The sequence below is a fragment of the Hylobates moloch genome, unplaced genomic scaffold (assembly GCF_009828535.3).
Source record: "Hylobates moloch isolate HMO894 unplaced genomic scaffold, HMol_V3 SCAFFOLD_19, whole genome shotgun sequence".
Lineage (NCBI taxonomy): Eukaryota > Metazoa > Chordata > Mammalia > Primates > Hylobatidae > Hylobates > Hylobates moloch.
Window position 1 is genome coordinate 60,613,586 of NW_026652294.1, and position 18,098 is coordinate 60,631,683.

Here is an 18,098-nt window from a genome sequence, read left to right on the forward strand (position 1 = left end):
ACATCCTATTATAATAAAAACTCTCAACAAATTAGGTATAGAAAGAATGTGCCTCAATATCATAAAGATTATGTATGATAAGCCCACAATTAACACCATACTCAACAGTGAAAAGCTTTTTCTCTAAGATCAGGAAGGAAAAAACAATATCCACTCTTGCCATTTATATTCAAAATTGTATTGAAAGTCATAGCCCCTAGCAACTAGGCAAGAAAAACAAAATAGAAGGCATCCAAATTAGAAAGAAATAAGTACATTTATATCTGTTTGCAGATGATTGATGATGGATAGATCAATAGATAAATGGATATAGAGGGAGTGGGGAGGCAGCGGGCAGGGATGGAGGGGAGGGAGAGAGAGAGAGTGAGAGCAAGAGAAAGAGTGAGAAAGAGAGAGTGGAGAGAGAGAGAGCGAACCTTAAGGACTTCACCAAAAAACTGTCAGAACTGATCAAAGAACTCAATAAAGTTGCAGATACAAAATCAACATACAGAAACCAGCTATGTTTCTGTACACTAACAACCAATTCTCCAAGAATAAAAAAATTGTTTTGAGAAAACAATCCCATGTACAATTGTATCCAAAAGAATACGATACTTAGGAAAAAATTTAAGCAAGGAGGTAAAAGAGCTATACACCAAAAGCTATAAAATACTGATTAAAAAAACTGAAGAAGACATAAATAAATGGAAAGATATCCCATGTTCACGAATTGGAAGACTCAATACTGTTAAATTGCCCATACTACCCAAAGTGATATACAGATTTAATACAATCTCTGTCAAAATCTCAATGGCTTTTTAAAACTAGAAAAGAAAAAACAATACTAAATTTGTAAGAAACCACAAAAGATCCCCAAATAGCTAAAGCGATCTTGAACAAGAAGAACAAAGCTGGAAGCATCACACTTCCTGATTTCATATTATGTTTCAAATTAATAGTAATCAAAATATTATGGTACTGGCATAAAAATAGACACAATGACCAAAGGATCAGAATGGACAGAGAGCCTGGAAATAAATTCACACATATACAGTGAAGTAATCTTCAACAAAGGTGCCAAGAATACACAATCGGGGAAGCCTAGTTCCTTCAATAAATGGTGCTGGAAAAACTGGATATCCACATGCAAGAGAACAAAATCAGACTTTTATCTTACCCAAACACAGAAATCAACTCTAAATAGATTAAACAGTTAAATATCAGACCTGAAATCATAAAACACCAAGAAGAAAGTATAGGTGAAAAGCTTTACGACATTGATCCGGGCAATGATTTTTTGTAACAAAACCAAAAGCACAGGCAACAAAAGCAAAAATAAACAAGTGGGTACATGTCAAACTAAAAAATTTCTGTGCAGCATAGGAATCAATCAACAAAATGGCCTACAGAGTGGAAGACTTTCAGAATGGCAGAAAACATTTGCAAACCATGTATGTGATAAGAGGTTAGTATCTGCTATGGTCTCAATGTTTGTGTCCCCCCAAAACCACATAATGAAACCTAATGGCCAAAGTTAACTATGAAGAGGTGGGGCCTTTGGGAGATGATTAGGCTCCGCCCTCATGAATGGTATTAGTGCTCTTGATGAGTGGAGCTTGTTTGCCCTGCTACTACGTGAAGACACAGCTAGAAGATGCCATTTATGAATCAGAGATCGAGTTCTCACCAGACATTAAATCTGCTGGTGCCTTGATCTTGGACTTCTCAGCCCCCAGAACTGTAAGAAATAAATTTATATTGTTTATAAGCTACTCAGCTTATGATATTTTGTTATAACAGCTCAAATAAGCCAAGACAACAATCAAAACATGTGAAGAACTCATACAACTCAGCAGCCAAAGAAAAACAAATGACCCAATTAAAAAATGCCAAAGAACCTGAATGGACATTTTTTACAGAAAACGTACAAATGGCCATACAAATATATGAAAAGACACTTGACATCAATACTTTCTGTGAAATACAAATCAAAGCCATAATAAAATACCACTTTGCATCTCTTAGAGTGGTTACTATCACAAAGATGAAGGTTAAGTTTTGGGGAGGATGTTAAAAAAAAGGGAACCTTTGTGCAGTGTTGGTAGGAATGTACATTAGTGCAACCATTAAGAAAAAATGTATGAGGATTCCTCAAAAAATTAAAAACAGAACTATTAGGTGATCAAACAATCCCCATTCTGGTCTGTATCAAAAAAATGAAATCACTATCCCAAAGAACCCCATGTTCATTGCAGCATTATTCATAACAGCCAACATGTGGAAACAACCTAAGCATTCAACAGACGAGTGCATTAGTAAAATATGATATACACAAATATACACACATATATACTATGAAATATTACTCAGCCTTAACAAAAGAAGGAAATCCTGCCATTTAAAACAACATGGATGAATCTGGAGGACATTATGCTAAGTGAAATAAGGAAGGCACAGAAAGATAAATACTGTACAATCTCACATATATGGAGTCTAAATAAATCAAACACATAGAGGCAGAGAGCAGAATGGTGATTGCCAGGGGCTGAGGGGTGGGAACATTGGGGAGATGTTGGTCAAAAGGTACAAAGTTTCAGTTACGTAGGATGAATAAGCTTCAGAGATCAGTACAGCATGGTGACTACAGTTACACTATATTGCAGAAAATTACTAAGAAAATAGAACTTAAATGTTCTCACCACAAACACACAAAAAAATAGGTCACTGTGAGATGATGAATATGTTAATTAGCTTATAGTGGTAATCATTTTACAATGTATACATATATCAAAACATCACATTGTACACCTTAAATATATATAATTTTGTCAATTCTATTTTGATAAAGCCAGAAAAAGTAAATAAAAATTTTAACTTTAAAATAAAAAGAAAGATATGAAGGATATAGGGAGTCTTACCTAGTTCTGATTAGTATCATAGAAGGAAAATATGCACATGATATGCTTTAAGTTGTCTTTTTCCCCATATAAAATAAAAGGATAATCTCCCCTGATGAATGATCACATTTAAGGAGTTAAAAATGTATCTTTTGACAGGCATCTTCAAGGGTACAGGCAGAAGAACTGCCAAAACAAAACTAAATTTTATAAAATAAAATTGAATAAAAGCCCCATTTAGTTAAATTTGCAGCTACTTAAATTTGGCCACACTTTTATAACAGCTGTTGACATGGAAAAAATTACCTTCATAAAGTCATATAAATGTTTACTTTTCCAATAATAGTACAGGTATTTTGTGAATTATGATTGTTCTCTCTGTAAAACGTTTATACCATAGGTTAATTTAATTATGTACCAATTCTAAGACTTCTAATTAGCTATGATCGCTTGTGTCCTAGATTGAAAAGCTCACTTACTATCACAGTTAAAGTAGTATTGAGAGATTTTAGGCACTTGGAGACTAAGAAGCTAAAACAAATGTAAGTCACAGAACTATTCACTAGTTTGGAGATCCTAAAGAATTTACTCTTGTCAGTTGAATAGACAAGAAACTATTTTTCAAGGTCAACAGCTAGCTACAAAAAACAAAGTTGGTTTCAAAGTTCAAACGACACGTGGCAGTTTGCTTGACTACATTTTCCAACCCTCCAAACTATCAATTAAAGACAAATGTGTTATAATAGTTTATTTTATTTTCTCATACCTGAATGCCCTTCACAAAACAAACAGCATTAAGGCCACCTTTCAGAAATCAGTTTTGCCATATGAACAAAATTAGTTATTTCTATGTATATATGTATGTGCGCAAACAGATATTTATGTAACAATAACCAAATTTACTACACAGCAAATGTATATAGAAATGCTTAGGAAAACATCTACTATTTAAAGTAAAGCATGTTTATGATTTCACATATAAATTCAGTTAATCTTTTTCTGTGCTCCAAGGTCTGTGCTAGACACATTAAACTTGATTCCTACCTTCAAAAAGCATGGAGTTTCACAGGGAAAAGACATAAATATTTTTTGGCAAATTCAATGCCAGAGGAAAAGACCAAGAAAGTGTGAAAATAGGAGTAAGCACACAGTGTCAATGGAGCACAGAGGTGCCTAATCCAATTTAAGGGGTCGAGGGGGAGCAGAACCAGGGACAACATCCTGCAGAAGATGATGCATGAGCTCAGATTTAAAGGGTAAGAAGGAACATGTAGAATAAAGAAGGAAAATGTCATTCTGTACACAGGAAACAGCAAAAATACAGGAGGGAAGTCACTGTGGCAGCCTTAACACCTACCCACAGCTCAGAGTCACTGAAGCATCAAGTTAAAGGTGACAAGAAAGAAGGGTCAAGCTGTCCAAGTGGCTCAGGCTAGGTTACCACAAGGCCTGTACTCCACACCCAAGTGCTTCTGTTTCACTCTGAGGACAGCAGTGAGTCATCCAAGGGTTTTAGACATGAAAATGGCATAGATGCTCACATGAATAAGGCAAAGAGGAGGATAATGCCATGTTCTGAGTATAGCGCTAACAGGGCAGTTGGGGTAGATAGGAGGGGGTAGTTTTGAGGACTTGTTGATAAAAGATATAATGGGTCCTTGCAGGAAGAGGTTAAGATACTCCCACTTGTTGTTGTTTTGGGGGTCATTGGATAGATGGTAGAATATTATTTGAAATAAGAAATACTGATGGTCTAGAACGGGAACTAGGGGAAGATGATGAGGCCCCATTAAGAGGGAAATATCAGTGTTAATACCCAAGTAGAAACATAGAGCAGGCATCTGAATATACTACTTGAAGATTAGCCACAAGTTCAAGGCTGATAAAAGAGATAAGCCCAGAGGTACAGGATAAGGTTACTACAGTTATCTTTTATTACCCTCAATTTTTATTTCATGGTTTTTTTTGTTTTTCTGATTCTATATTTAAAAAGAAATTCATCATGGGCTTTTAATATAGCATGTAATATAAACTCTTAACACCGAAACAAGTTTGCATATACCTAAAGTAACTGTTACCTTTGTAAAATTATTTTTCCGCTTTTTTACTGGCCTAATGGAAATGTTTGATAAATTTTAGACTTCAAAAATTATCTAATCTTCAACTTATTTAAGATCCTCTCTAAGAACACTTTCTAAAAATAATGTATAGATTAGACATGTGTTTAATCTACAACTAGGTGTTCTAGCTCATTTAGTATACTGCTCAAATATTTCTTCAGATCTCATTTTATAGAAAACAAACAGAATTTAAAACTCAGCAGTACTCATGATCATTTTCTTAGTTATGGAGAAAAGGTAAGATGTGTAAAGGAAAAACTAGTACTGTATAGGACCTTAACTCCTTCCAAAGGGTGTGGATTTACAAACTATAATTGCTTTTTATTAGAATATGGCTAAATGATGTGTCTGACACCAGACACCTCATGAAGGCAAAGTCTACCTCCTGTATCTTAGTTTCCTTCCTTGTAATTTGGTCTCCTTTCCTATTCCAGAAAGCATTGTCACATTGTACTCACTGCTGAGGAAGGATTAAAAATTGCCCAAGAAATACTAAAATTATTCTCTAATATCACATCTTCCTATTTCCTGTAAGGCTTAATCGTTCCAATAGCAGAGAGAAGTTAGATTTTAACTGGCAATCTAGCAAACACTCTATTTCTGTTTTACTTGTCTTTGATGTTTATGCAGTTAGTGTCTATGCTTATTATAAAAATTAGGCTCAATGTATACACACATAGCAAAAATAATTCTAGGTACTGAATAATGTAATTCAATCAGGAGATAACTCCCCGAAACTGTGAAAGGAGGAAAAAGTTTTATCATACAGAACTCCTGAAGTAGGATTCAAAAAGGGGCCTCGAAAGAAAGACCCTAGATGAGCACATTGGAAATATCTTCTGGGTCGATGCAATTAAAAACCAGTACTAGCTGTACTTGGAATAGGAAAAAAATCCCTAGATACAATGTCATTGAGGCAGTTAGATACCATTCTGCATTTAAAGAAATTATGTTTAAAACCTCAATGAAGGATTTCCAATATATTAGAAGCCCTCCAAAGACCTTTTAAAAATAACTCATCTTCAAAATTCTTGCATGGATACTGGTTTTAAAATGGCATGGGGCCAGCCAGTGCATGACACAGCCTGTCCCAACATTACACTAAATTCTGTAAGACCTGGAAACAGATGAAATCAAACTAGCACGAATCAAGGAGGATACCACATTGTCTGTGTGGAAGAACATCCTCCTAACTACAACGCCAGTGGTGCTAACCTAAGAATCAAACACAGAAGCCAATGTCTGCTTTACCAGCTGAAACAATGCACACTCATCAATCTGAAGGAATAGTGGGGTTAAAATTTCATCTGCCTCACCTTTGGCAAGGAGACAGCATCTGAACTAACCAGAAAATTGGGCAATCACTTCTCTATAGCATGAGTAAGCAATATGAAATAGCCAGCACACTGTTCTCACACTATTCCCTCAGTTCTTCTCTTCTGACTTGTATTTAGAAATTGTAACACTTAGGAAGAAAACACACACACACAAATGCATCCATGCCTGAAGAAGGGTGGGAACTGCTAGTGGCACAATGCCTTCCTGGAGGTATAGAATAAATAGGTATTGTACCATGAGATGGAGGAGGATAAAGAGATGATGAACTTGAAAACCTTGGTAGCAGTACACACTAAGGTCTTCAGTCTTCGATGTAATCCATAGGTTCCATTTCAGAGACCCAGGAAGAGAGTAAGAGAAGATTCTTCCTCAAACAACTAAAGCTACATTAGACAAATTTCTGTTCACCCAAGATTGGAGTAAGAGCTGTGCATAGCAACGTGCTCTCTGGTTGTATAACAGAGAATGAGATCGAACAGTTCACAAGTGGTCAGTGAGCAAGGCCAAGAGCAAGCTACACACCCTGTCTGTTGGCAAATACGAAGTCTAAATAGACTTTTCATGATCCCAGTGTGAATAAACAGAAGAAGACCTTGGACAAAAGGAGGAAAACTAGAAATTTTGAATAAATGGAGAAAGTATATACATGTTAAAATTATTTACTATAAGAACCAAAAGAATATTTCAGAAAAGCAGTTACCATCCTCAACAGGACACAAAAGACCTCTCTGAGTCAGAAATAGAAATCTATAAAGGAAGAAAAAGCTGAGATATAAGAAGCAAACTAAATCAGATAAAGTAGGATGACAAACTAAAAGACTAACTATAGATGTATGATCTATATTGGAAATATTTAATCTTCCTAAGCCTCTTTTTTGTCATCTATATGGTTGATGTAATGGTATTTTACACAATTGCTTTGAGAGTTGTGTGTAAAATGCTAGGAAAAGTGCTTGACTCACAGTAGTTGCTCAATGAATGTTAGCTGGTATTACTATTGTTACCCATCTTTACAGAATCACAGATACAAAAAGTCAATTTAGAGATGAATCTAAAGAACATAAGAATAGTAATCATGGCAAATTGAATTGGCAAAAGATTGAAACCAGTTATCTATACAATTATAAATAATGTGGCAGGAGTACAAATTACTGTAAGTTGCCAGAAAATAAATTTGCCAGAAAGTAGCAGGAGCCTTAAAATGGAATATACCAGGATTCCCAGACATTCCAGTTCTAAGAATGAATGTGTATGTGTATGTGTATGTGTATGTGTATTAGTTTATTTCCTACCTATATCCGCAGATGCCCTACAGACAATGAACAACCTGGCAGCAATAATGCTACCTTTAGTGCGCATATAATATAGGTTCTGAAATAGTATTCACTTAAGAATATTACGACTTTTAGAGAAGTAACTGATTTCAACCTGAATTTCAATAATAATAAAAATTACAATGGACTGTAACCCAAATATCTTTAAATCCGTGAGTTTATAATAACATTTCTAAATAATGGCCACTCTCAAAGACGTTAGAAAATCAATTCATTATCTTGGTAACTACTAAATAAAAGGAAATATTACACCCTTATTCTTTTTTTCTTACATGAACTGTACTACTAGGTAATCAAACAACAGGATCGGGGGGTGGTGGAATCCTTAAAAAGTAATCCAAATAATAATAAAAGGAAAAGAAATGCTAGAATTAGACTATCACCATTTGTAGCACTCAGTGAATGAAGAGATATAAGTATTAAGGCCAATCGGCCTTTATTTTTTCATGGATAATTGTAAGGAAATAAAGAGATGAAAGGGAAATCTACAGACAAAAAGAAAACTAGACATGTTTTTAAAGGGCAAGACTAAACTATATTATCGCTGGATGCACATTCTGCTCAATCACATTTTGTTGATAAAACTACAAAAAGAAAAATACAAAGAAGTAAAAAAAAGTTACTATGAAGGGCAGAATGGTGGTACTTATTGCAGAAAGGAGGGTCTGTGATTGGAATGCAGCACATGAAGAGGCTTCTGAGTGCATAGCAAAGTCCTGTTTCTTCACTTGGGTGGTGTTCACCTTCAACTTCATTAAGTCATATATTTGATTTCTGTGGTTTTTGTATTTGTTTCATTTTTCAGTAAAAAGTTAAAAAAAGTAAATGAGCAAGTAAACCTTTTCTATCCTAACACTCTGACATAGCACTTACTATAATTACTTATTTCTTCTCTGTGTTTCCTATGGGCTTGTTTCCTTAAAGCAAGAACTGTGCATTCAGGTATTCATTGATGAGTATTCAGAAGGTTTCCCAGACCTCTCTTAATCTGGATCTATCCAAGAAGCTCCTGGTGCGCCTCAACATTTCTAAAATATGTAGACCATATTTGCAACAATGTGACAAACAACTTTTATTCCACTGCACTGGTACTCAGAAACAGGAGATTCGTTTGCTCATTTGCTTTATTTCACTAGTTTGAAATTTGGCAGGAGAAGAACAAAGTAGAGAAGAGCGAGTGATTGGAACAGGCCATAGTCCCTGGCTAGTAGATGTGCCGTCATCAGCAAAAAAGCTGCCTGGGCTTTACTTCTGGGATGTAGAATCCCATCACCCAGAGGACTGGGATATCTGAGAGTTCTGAGTAGACCAAAGCAATCTAACATCCTCATAACCTGGAGAAACAGTCAACCACACTTACTTGGATGGGTACTTACATGCCCTTGGGGCCTCCAGCTCACAGAATCAATTATTCAAGCCCAATTGAATTGAAAGTATGAAAATAATTTCCTTTTAGTCATAGGAATTGTCAAAACTCTGAATATCACAATTTATCATGTATGATGGAATTTTCTTTAAGGATACCACAGAAATCGTTATCAGGTCTTGGTTGGTTTGGTTTGTCTCTAATGAATAAAGTTAAAATAATAAGCGATGTGATTGCTTTAAATTTTTTAAAAGATCAGCCTAAATATAGCACATCAGTTAGTAATTAACATTGATTGAATACTTTTTATTCCACAATGCCAGAAATTCAGTATTTAATGAATGAAATCAATATGCATGCCTTGATGGTCTATAATAATTCATCAGTATTTAATGTAAGTATATTCTCTAGAGACGCAAAGTACAAAATATGCTAAATTTGGGTTGTATCATATTTCTTCTTCTTTTGTAAAACTAAGTTATTTGCTTTTATTTTGGTATAAAACTATTTTCTCCCTTTAAATGTTCATAGGAAAAAATTGAAACTCTTCTACTGAAATATATGCCAGAAAATAGATAGAAAAGAAATATAAATTACAAGCTTGAAGAAAATTAAATTTTACTCTGTCTTCATTCTGTTTAATTTTGAGGTTGTCCATTATATGTTATTATCATTGTAAAAATACTAGATAGAAAATAAATCTAGCTGAGTGCAGTGGCTCACACCTGTAATCCCAGCACTTTAGGAGGCTGTGGCAGGTGGACCACTAGAGGCCAGGAGTTTGAGACCAGCCTGAAACAGAGGTTGCAGTGAGCCAAGGTCATGCCACTGCACTTTAGCCTGGGCAACAGAGCAAGACTCTGTCTCAAAAAAAAAAGAAAAGAAAAGAAATCCAGATGAAGTAAATGCTTAAATGCTGTTTTTAAACAAGATAATTTTCCCCAAAAGAAAGTCATGAAATAAAACTTCTTTAATTTTTAGATCACTGTGAATTCACATGTAGTTATAAGAAGCAACACAGAGAAATCCCATGTGCCCTCCACCCAGTTTACCTTAATGGTAACATCTTATAGCACTATAGTACAAGAGCATAACAAAGATATTAACAATGATATCATCCACCTATCTTATTCAGATTTCCACAGTTTTACTGACATTCATTTGTGTGTACATATGTGTATATTTAGTTAAACAGTTTTGTTATATGCATATGTTCATGTATCCACCACTACCGTCAAGACACAGAAGAGTTTTGTCACCACAGAGGGATTCCTTGTGTTGCCCCCTCCTGACTGTTCCCCCTCCCTAACCCCTGGCAACCACTAATTTGTTTTCATCACTATAATTATGTAATTTCAAGAATGTTACATAAATAGAATCCTACGTGTAGAATATTGTTTTTAGGGGTTGGAGAATATATAGTTTCAGTAAATAAAGAGTTTTAAAGTCATCAGCAACCATAGAGGAAAGGACGACACTGGAATGACATAGCTTATGAGCAAGATAGCAGTCACTTTTAACTAAAGCCACCCAGAGCACATGGTGTTCTGTCAAGTGACCAAGGAAATATTTTTACTACCCAGAAGGATTTATTTTTCTATGTATAGTGTGTTACTAATAACTAACTTTGTAAACTTTTTGATCAATCTTCAAACAGCAGGTGGTCAAAGAAACATGGTTTTCACAATTTTGTTTTTCCTTTTTGGTTTACCATGCTTTGTAAAACTTTGTCTAATTGGTGCCATATATTGCACTAAATAAAAAAATAATAATTTGACAGACATAAATCTATGAGCATGTCAAAGGCACAGCTAAATATAATTGAGGCGAATTGGAAAGTGAGAGCCAGCAGGACGATTCCAGCTGTCACTGGGGATTCTGTTTTTAAAAAATTTGGCTCTTAAGTAGTAAAATGAGGAGATGGGGTTAGAATTCTTTTCTTCCTGGGAATCTTTCAACAACAACAAAAAATGAAGGGATATATTAACAAAAATCTCTGTTAGGCTAGAGGGACAAAGGCCCATTACAGTTTTAGTGTCCTTCAGTTTGAATCTCAATCTGCACTACTTGATGTTACATAATGAAGTGACCCGTGTTAAAAAACGGGAAGCTGCTAGAACTCAGGCTTCCAGAATTGAATGTCTATCCTTTTAGAATCAACAACATGCAGATGTCAGAGTCTAAAACTTCCTAAAAACTCATTGATTTCTCTTGATTCCCTACTGTTTTTCATACGGAATACTGTTTCACCTTTAATCTCAATTTGAACAATCCTGCTGCCAAATTTTATTACTTTAACAATTGTTTTCTTTAACTAGCTCTTTCTCTAATAAAATGTCATCCTGAATGACTACTAGCTGTGCTCTAATTTTCCCCTCAAAATGTCCACAGTCTAATAGCTAGACTTCTTTAGTATCTATGTTTAAAAACTCCAACCATATAAAGGGATAAATAGGTGAATAAATATATGATAAAGCAAACATAGCAAAACATTAACTATAGAATTTATGCAGGGATAGCTAAGATTTCAAATTATTTTGACACTTCTGTATGTTTGAAATTTTTCATAATAAAATGAAAGAAACTTCAGCCTCAGAAAGGGAGCTAGATATAATTGGGCCACTTATCATAAACTAAAAATAAAAAAGGACTTTAATGGAATTGTTCAAATGAACCTCTAAATCTCATGTACTTATCTCAAGGGCATTTTGCCAAAAGGTAGCTAAGTGCAAGTTTTAGTGCCCTGAAGGTCAGAGGGAATCCTATCTCCCGGCCCCAAGCCCTGACACGGGGTGACATCATGAGAAATAGTTTCAACTGATGTGGCTCCTTGAATACCAACTGACAATTACTTCACCAGGAAACTTGGCAACAAGGCCATGTACTTTGAGTATGATGTCACTGTTCAACCCGTGAAATAACTGCATGCTGTGCAAAGTTGTCCTCAAAGGAAAAGAAGTTGAACATATTCAGGAAAACAGATGAAAGCATACTTGAAATTTTAAAACATACAACTGTATCAGAAATCATAAGTTTAAAGATATCATATGGGGGAAATAATGTAATTGATCCAATGAATTTCCACAAAGAAGCTTACAAACAGATCTAGAACTTGGAGCTCTGAACTTGAAGCATGCTGGTTCCAGGATCTCACACTTTTCTGCCGTGACACAATCACAACCATTAATGATTCAGATAACATTCTCAATGAGAAGTTTTCTTTACACATAGACAGCAGGCCCTGGATTTTTGCTCCAGCATTGGTTGTATAAGGTAAAGCACAGTACTGAGAGATGAGAAATGCCAGAAAATTCACTCTAACTAGGGCTTATTTTCATAGACACATAGTAACACTTGATACTGTGCACAAAACCAGAGATAAAAAATGTAAAACAACTGACAAGAAAGTGTTCAAAAGGTATCCTGTGATATTCACAGGGAAGTCAATTCACAGTCAATGGTACATTTCTGGGGCAGGGCTTCGTTGCCCTGCCAGTTTTAGAGTGTGGTCTCATTACAGCCCTTCAGGTAGGTTTAAACTAAGGCTGGTAAGCCTGGGTTCTGGTTTCACCCTGGTCAGCCGAGGGAAGATCGAGACAGTCTCATAAAGTGGAACTGGAATTAGGACATGTGAGTCCAATCTCCAGTTCTGACCCTCAACCTCTAGCTAGGTTGTTCAACCTCTAAGCAACTCTTTTTTCTTTTTCTCATCTCGATAGTAAAGATAATCAAATCTCCCTGCCGCAAGTCAACGTGTCTCTACACCACAAAGCTCTGTACAAAAGTGAATGCTACTATGTTTTTGGATGAACATGAGAATTCCACTTTGGTCTAAGCTTATGGCTCTGGGGAGTTCTGCAAAGGAACCCAGATTCTTGGGGTTCTCAGGAGGGGCTAGAGCTGTGGTGACTACACCATGCTGCTCTCTGTGCAACTCCCTTAGATGGGGCAGAAATGGGAAAGGCCTTCAGATTAAAGGGCCACAGGCAAATAAAGAGGGAGTCCCCAGAGTGGGCTCATTTTCACCCCTGGTGCTTCACACAGCAGCAAAGCCTGCTCCACATAAAAATGAATCTGGAGCTGAAATCAAATCAGCAAACTGAATATAATCATTTAAAAACTTTTGGAACACAAAGACAACAGTCAAATGGCAAGTGTACCTCACCACCACCTTTCATTGTCTCTCTTAAAAATAGGCCTGGCGTGGTGGCTCACGCCTGTAATCCCAGCACTCTGGGAGGCCGAGGCAGGCAGATCACCTGAGGTCAGGAGTTCAAGACCAGCCTGACCAACATGGAGAAACCCCATCTCTACTAAAAAATATACAAAATCAGCCAGGTGTGGTGGCACATGCCTGTAATCCCAGTTACTCGGGAGGCTGAGGCAGGAGAATCACTTGAACCCGGGAGGTGGAGGTTGTGGTTAGCCGAGATTGCGCCATTACACTCCAGCCTGGGCAACAAGAACGAAACTCCATCTCAAAAAAATAAATAATAATAACCACAACATCCATGAAAAGTTACTGTACCCATTAGGTGAAAAAACAGGCTCAGAGAGATTAAAAACTTGTCCAAATCCACATAGTAATTACTTGGTAGAGCCCAAGTATATACCTAGAACCAAGTGATTCCAAAGTCCCTTTGGAGATATTGTGCTAACCTGCCTCAAAAATTCTAAATTTCCAAGGTAGATAAATGGTACACAGGAAAATTAAGTGACTTATGGTATACTTTCAAAACAATTTTCTAGCCTGACTGAACTGGTATATTTCTAGAATGACATAATCTTACCAAAAGATTCTACAACTGAACCAGAATCACATTAATTTAGGATAAGGAAGGAAAAATGGGTGAACAGTCCAGAGACCTGACATAGTTACTGTTCACTGAGCATTTACTACATGCCAGGCACTGTGCAAGCTGCTGATGTGGAATGGAAAGGAGGCACTCTGGGAAAATGTAAATGAAATCTACAAAGTGTAAGTGCAGGCGGTGATGAGATGAAATGTTAAAAGACCGAGATGTTAAAAAGACAGATGAATACAGGAATAGTGAGAAAAGAACATCTTTCTTGCCCACTCGGTTATTAGTAATTAAGGAAAAAGACAATGTTGCATGCTTTCTTATCCACCCATACCAGGTACAGTGGTGTGCACAAAGAAGAGATCAATTGGTATTAATGCAATGAATGATGACTAGAAACTGAGATCCAAAGCAGGTTTCTGACAATAGTTTGATCACACAGTCAATGGTGGAGTTTGAGACCTTCTCTAAGGCATTATGACTTTTCTTTCTATAACAATGACCAAGATCCTAGTTATTCCTTGTATTCTTTCTCTCCTTCTTTCACAGTATAGAATCTCAAGTCCTTAGCTGAGAAATTAGCAACATGGAATAAAGACTACATTTCCCAGTGTCCCTCAAGGCTGACATATCCATGTGACTAAGTTTTGCTCAATAAGATGCAAGCAGACATAGTATCAACAGTTTGTAGCAAGCATCCTCCATGGGAGGGTCATGCCCTCCTTTATCACTTTGTCCCTTCTTCCTGGATGAAGTGTGTGTAGCCATAATGGTTGAGCTAGAGCAGCCATCTGGACCAAACCTGGAACCGTGTGTTGAAAACAGTACAATGGAAACACAAGAAGGAGCTAAGGATCATGAAGCCAGAAACCAGCTTAGATCATCAGTGTTGGTAAGAAGAGATACATGTTTATATCACATTTAAGCCACTGTAACTTTGGGTTCTCTGTCCCATCTGAAATTAATCCTAACTAATACACCACCCTTTCTCTCAGGGACTCCTAGGGATAGACTTCAAAGGTAAGCAGTGCCCAAATCATTGTTGGAAGGAGGTCATAAAACCCCATTTTATGGATAAATCAGATCATACTTGGAAAATCAAACTGAGTAAGTCATACTCTAGGACAGGATGCAGGGGTCAGGGTAGAAGAAAGAAGAAGATATACTTTTTTAAAAAATGTCAAGGCTGAGTGCAGTGGCTTGCACCTATAATCCCAGCACTTTGGGAGGCCAAGGTGGGTGGATCACTTGAGGTCAGAAGTTCGAGACCAGCCTAGACAATGGTGAAACCCTGTCTCTACTAAAAATACAAAATTAGCCAGGCACAGTGGCAGGTGCCTGTAATTCCAGCTACTTGGGAGGCTGAGGCAGGAGAATCACCTGAATCTGGGAGGCAGAGGTTGCAGTGAGCCGAAAATGCACCACTGCACTCTAGCCTGGATGACAGAGCGAGACTCTGTCTCAAAAAATAAAAATAAAAATAAAAAAATCAGATTAAAAATTTAACCTGATTGTCATATATTTCAAATACCCAGTAAAGCTGTGGGTAGAGGAAGGAAGGTATCATCTATTTCTATAGCATCAGCTAAACTTTTAATCATACAAAAATGCCAAAAGTAGCAGACCTCTAATGCAAAAGAAGATGAGAAAAAAGTACAACAGTAAGTCATATTACATGACAAATGACATTAATCATATGACATCTAAATGCTGTTCAGCAAAATTCTAGGCACAAATTTAACTTTTAGTTTGCCATCTTTGAGCATTTAAGTCAAACATATTCACAATATTTAGAAATCCTTTCGAGTTTCCTTTTTACACTTCAAACTACATACAGAATTTATGTTGGCAAATAAAAATAATACTACATTACAGTAGTAATTATATTAAATTACTATTCCCACAGGCAGAAAACTTTAAGACAATATTAGAAAAGGCTTTGATTCAGAAAGCCTCTAAAATCTGGAAATACTTGTCAGATACTCAACTCAATACTTACAGGGTCTTGATTTAAGGTATGACAGCATTAATACCCAAATGACACGGATTTTCTCAACTATTGCCGGGAAATTATAACAGGCCCACATTTCCCATGGAATTTAGTAGGGTTATCTTTCTGTAATGTTACATATTGTTTATATCAGGCAAGATCTCACATGGTCCTCAGTGTAGTTTTTAAGGCTTTTTTTCCTTCTTTGGCATGGAAGAAATACGGGTTTGGGTTTGGGTTTGGTTTTAATACACAAATCCAATTTTTAAATCACGTTACTTGAACTTCCCTGGTATGTGTCATACACAAAGCATACCATGCCATAGAAATGGAAGCTAATTAACATAATTATAGACAAATAGAGGAAAAGAACATCTTGTCCAATGCCCACTTAATGAGCTGTTCCTCATCTAGGGATAAGCAAGTTATTCAGGCTTGGGATCCAGCCTAAGACATTGTTAGCACTCCACAAACTTTTCTTGGAAGAAAAATGTCAACTAAAATAATGATAAACTTGCTCACAAAACTTGTGCCTTTGATAAACAACACTGCGAAGTGTTTCCTAAGACGGAAGGAATGTTTCTACAAGTTGCTTCTTCTCCCAGTTATCTCATCCCAGTGTCTAGTGGAAAGACACATTATAACATCATTTATTGGGACCCTGTTGTTCTGTATTGTGAAATACCACACTGCTGTAATAGAAACTCAAGGGGGTTTTATGTGAAAGGGTGGCTTGCATTCCACAGCCAGAATGTACCCATCCCTTCTTAAATAGTAGGATTTGAATGGAAAGAGGTAAAATGATTAAAGACACAAATGGAAGAAGTAGAGAAGAGAAATTTACAAAGAGGACTAGAAGAAAAAGCATGTGGAGAAAAGTAAGACAAGAGTGAGAATAATACATTTTGTAGGAGGATGTTTTAGCATCCTATGGCTGTCATAATTACCACAAATTGGGAGGCTTCAAACAACAAAAACTTATTCTCTCCTAGTCATGGAGGCTAGATGTCCGAAATCAAGATGCTAGCAGGGCCATGCTTCCTCTGAAGGATCTAGAAAACGATTCTTCCTCTCTTCTTCCTAGCTTTGGGTGACTCCCAACAGCCCTTAGCATCTCTTGGCTTGTAGCTACCTCACTCCAATCTCCACCTCCATTTTCACACAGCCTTCTTCTCTGCATCTCGTGTCTGCTCCTCTTCCTACGTGGACAACAGTCATCAGATTCAAGGTCCGCTCTAATTCAGTATCACATTCACAATTTGCAAAGCCCCTTTTCCAAATAAGGTCACATTCTGAGGTTCTAAGTGGACATGAATTTGGGGGGATGCTATTCAACCCACTACAGTGGGGAACAACGGTCCCACCTGATTTATCACTTCCCTTCCCTTCAGAGATTGACCCACAGAGAGGCAAAAATTAGGCTAATGCAAGAACAGCAGCTGAAGCAGTAGAGATGATGAAAAAGCTTGAAGGTGGAGGTATCAGAAGCCCAAAAAGCTATAAGGCAATGATGGTGTCCATGCCTTGGTGGTGGCATCTGTCAGAGTCCGTTGGCTTCCAATCCATGCTGATTAGCAGTAATAGGAAGTTGCTAATAGGGGCTAAGGCAAGAAGCAACAGCAGCAGTCTCTGGAAGTCAGAAAGGGTTTCTGGACAGAATTCTGGGGAGTCAAATCCAATGGGCTCCTCTAGGCTCTGATTCTCCAGTTGCATTTCTCAGACTGACGGTGCATGGGTTTGTGAGTTCTTTTGGAACATTTTATTGATCTTTAAAATAAGTTTATTCTATATCCATCCATTTTTTAATTCAATTAATCTTTCTAATATCAGTTTTCTCATTTAAAATTGACAACACTGGAGCATTTTTATGAAAACTAGGAAAAATATATATATATATATATATATATATATATATATATAATTATCCTGAACTCAATGGCTATCCATTCATTATACATGTTACATAAAATTAAAGGCACCAAATAGACGATTTTAATTTCAACTAAGAGGAAAAAACATGAAGAAAACTTAATTCATATTCAAAAAGGCAGGCAAACCCCAAGAAAATAATCTACTAAACCCAACCCCCTGACTTTAACAAACTTCTTATATATCTGAGTCAGACTAACAATGGCTGCAAATTCTTTGCCATTCTACCATTGAAATGGCTTCTAATTGCTTGAACCTAGGCTGGCCTTAGTGACTTGCATGATCAATAGAATATGGCAGAAATAATGCTACATACAGAGAAGGCTTTCCAGAAGTCCAA